The sequence below is a fragment of the Lithobates pipiens genome, unplaced genomic scaffold (assembly GCF_037356315.1).
Source record: "Lithobates pipiens isolate NorthernLeopardFrog02 unplaced genomic scaffold, aLitPip1_a1.2 Scaffold_23, whole genome shotgun sequence".
NCBI lineage: Eukaryota > Metazoa > Chordata > Amphibia > Anura > Ranidae > Lithobates > Lithobates pipiens.
This window is the reverse complement of record NW_027507785.1, coordinates 42085619-42087827: the sequence shown is the minus strand read 5'-3', so window position 1 is coordinate 42087827 and position 2209 is coordinate 42085619. Positions and strand designations below refer to the sequence as shown.

Sequence of the window (2209 nt, the reverse complement as noted above, 5' to 3'; positions counted from 1 at the left end):
AAAATTGTAAGCTTGAGGAGTCCATATAATAGGGAGCACAATCTGGTCCAGGAAAATCCCAGAGATCAGGACCAGCAGCAAATGACATATCTGTCCCCAGGCTGTGGTACTACAATAGCCTGCGTCTTCTGTCAGACCAGACTGAGCCCAGGCCATCACTTTTTTCTCTTCCCTGCAGACTTCCCTCCACGCTTCCCTGCAGCCTTTCTTGGAGGTTGTGGCTCTGGTGATGGACTTGTGGCAGGAGGAGGAGGAGGAGGATAGGCTTGTGGCTGTTCTCAGTCAGCTGGCCTCTCAACCCCTTCTGAATGACATCATAAAGAATTCCCTCACAGAGGAGGCGTTGGCTCTTCTCCAATTCCAGGAACCTGGTGGCTAGATAGCAGCCACAGGCCTCTTCAGCGTTGGGAGGGCTCCTGAGAAAATCACTGGCTCCAAAGACCAATTAAGGAAACACTGGTCCGACCTTAAACTGAGGGAGCCGGATCAGTATAGAAGAATAAAGAAAGTGCTTCAAAAAAGTAAGTACTTGTCGTGTGTTCCTATTATGATTATTAACTTGCATGCTGCTCCATGTGCTTTTCTTTACTGTTGTACAGTTTTAAATGGCTACTTTCATGTTCGTGGGCACAGTAATTGTTCGTAGGAAACATTGTTCGTTTGCAAATAAATACAATGTTTTTAGCTGATACAGGGTTAACTACATTTTGGTCATGCTAATTTGTCTTAAAAGAAGTTTAGGACATTGTTGTCTAGATGTCTTTGAAACTAGAATGAATTGCAAACTTCATTCAGTGGAATATAAGGAGAGGACACTCAGCAGCTGTTTACACATCTGGACTCAGGAGCACTAGTGTGGGACACCAAAGCAAATTTTTTAGGGTGACCCACACAAGTGCTCCAGTGGATACTTGGGGTGTCTCCATCTGTAAAACTTGGCCAAAAAAGGTAAGTATTCCAGCTTCGTTAAAAAGGAATTAATCATGTCTTCAACTTGGATCTCTGCCCAGACAATTGTACACCACTTCCAAGCAATGTTTCATATTGCTATTTCTGGACTTAAATATCTGTGTGCTAAGTATACCTTTTGTTTCATTCTCATAGGGGAGATAAGACTTGGAGGACACCACTAAGAGGACACCAGAGACCCCCCACATCATCAACAAGATTGGGAAATCAGCACAAGCCGCCCCGAGGATCTGGCAGAAGGAGAAGGGGAGGAAGTGGGCGAGATGGTCACCCAAACAGGTGAGTGTCTGACACCCCAGCTTCAGGTAATCTATGTATGCCTGCATATTTCTAAATACATGTTTTTTAACCAATTTTTAGGTGATGTGCTGGTCGTGGAACAGGAAGCTGAACCTTTAACTAGGGCCAGCGCCCAAAGGCTCATCTACAACATCATGCTGTGGAATGGGGAAATCGACAATATTCTAAATAAACTGAATTTTATGGAACAACAAATGAAGAACATGTTAGATGTGTTGGGGAGAATCTACATTTTTGGTGAATCACATCCATTTTCCCATTTATTGGACTCCCCAAAAAAATTGTTTTTTTCTACATTTTAAAAGCCACATTTTGAAGATGCCCACGGTGTGTCAACATATCCTATCTGCCATTGGGGGATCTCAATGTATGCGTTTTGTGGGTGGATCCCTTCCTCGTAACTCTAGTAGGTGAGAGGAAGGGGTTACACCCCCAAAACACGTCCATTGATCCCCCATAATGGGAGATAGCACATGTTGACATTACCCATTTGGACTCCCAATTTGTGTGCATCTTCAAAATTTGGCTTTTACAGGGGTGACATCACTCCATAGGATGAACGCAATATGAAGACATTTTGGACACTATAATGTCTGATATTGCCTTCAGTTTTTATATGTTGAACTTTGTAAGTTGCAGAGTTGTGTATGTTATGTTTTAAAACATGCCTGTTTGTATAAAAAAAAAAAAATATTGAATAAAATAACAATAGTTTGTTTTTAAATCGTCTAAGTAATTTTGTGTTTATAGTGACAATGGGGCTTATTTACTAATGGAAAATCAATTTGGCGCTACAAGTGCACTAGGAGAACCTAGGAGACAGCCAAAAAGAAAAGCAAGCAATAAAGAAATTTCTAGATTTTATCTGATCATTTTTTCTATTAATAAAAATGAGACATTGTCTGGCATTGCAATGTCCGCCCTAGCCGTAAAATAATTA

General features: G+C 41.4%; 1 long non-coding RNA gene across 1 annotated transcript; it reads left to right on the top strand.

Moving 5' to 3' along the window:
• Window positions 1-385: 385 nt before the first annotated feature.
• LOC143926938 (uncharacterized) lies at window positions 386-1993 on the top strand. The gene is made up of 3 exons (XR_013262159.1): window positions 386-521; window positions 1105-1248; window positions 1330-1993. It is a non-coding gene; the product is annotated as an uncharacterized LOC143926938 (long non-coding RNA).
• The last annotated feature ends 216 nt before the right edge of the window (window positions 1994-2209 follow it).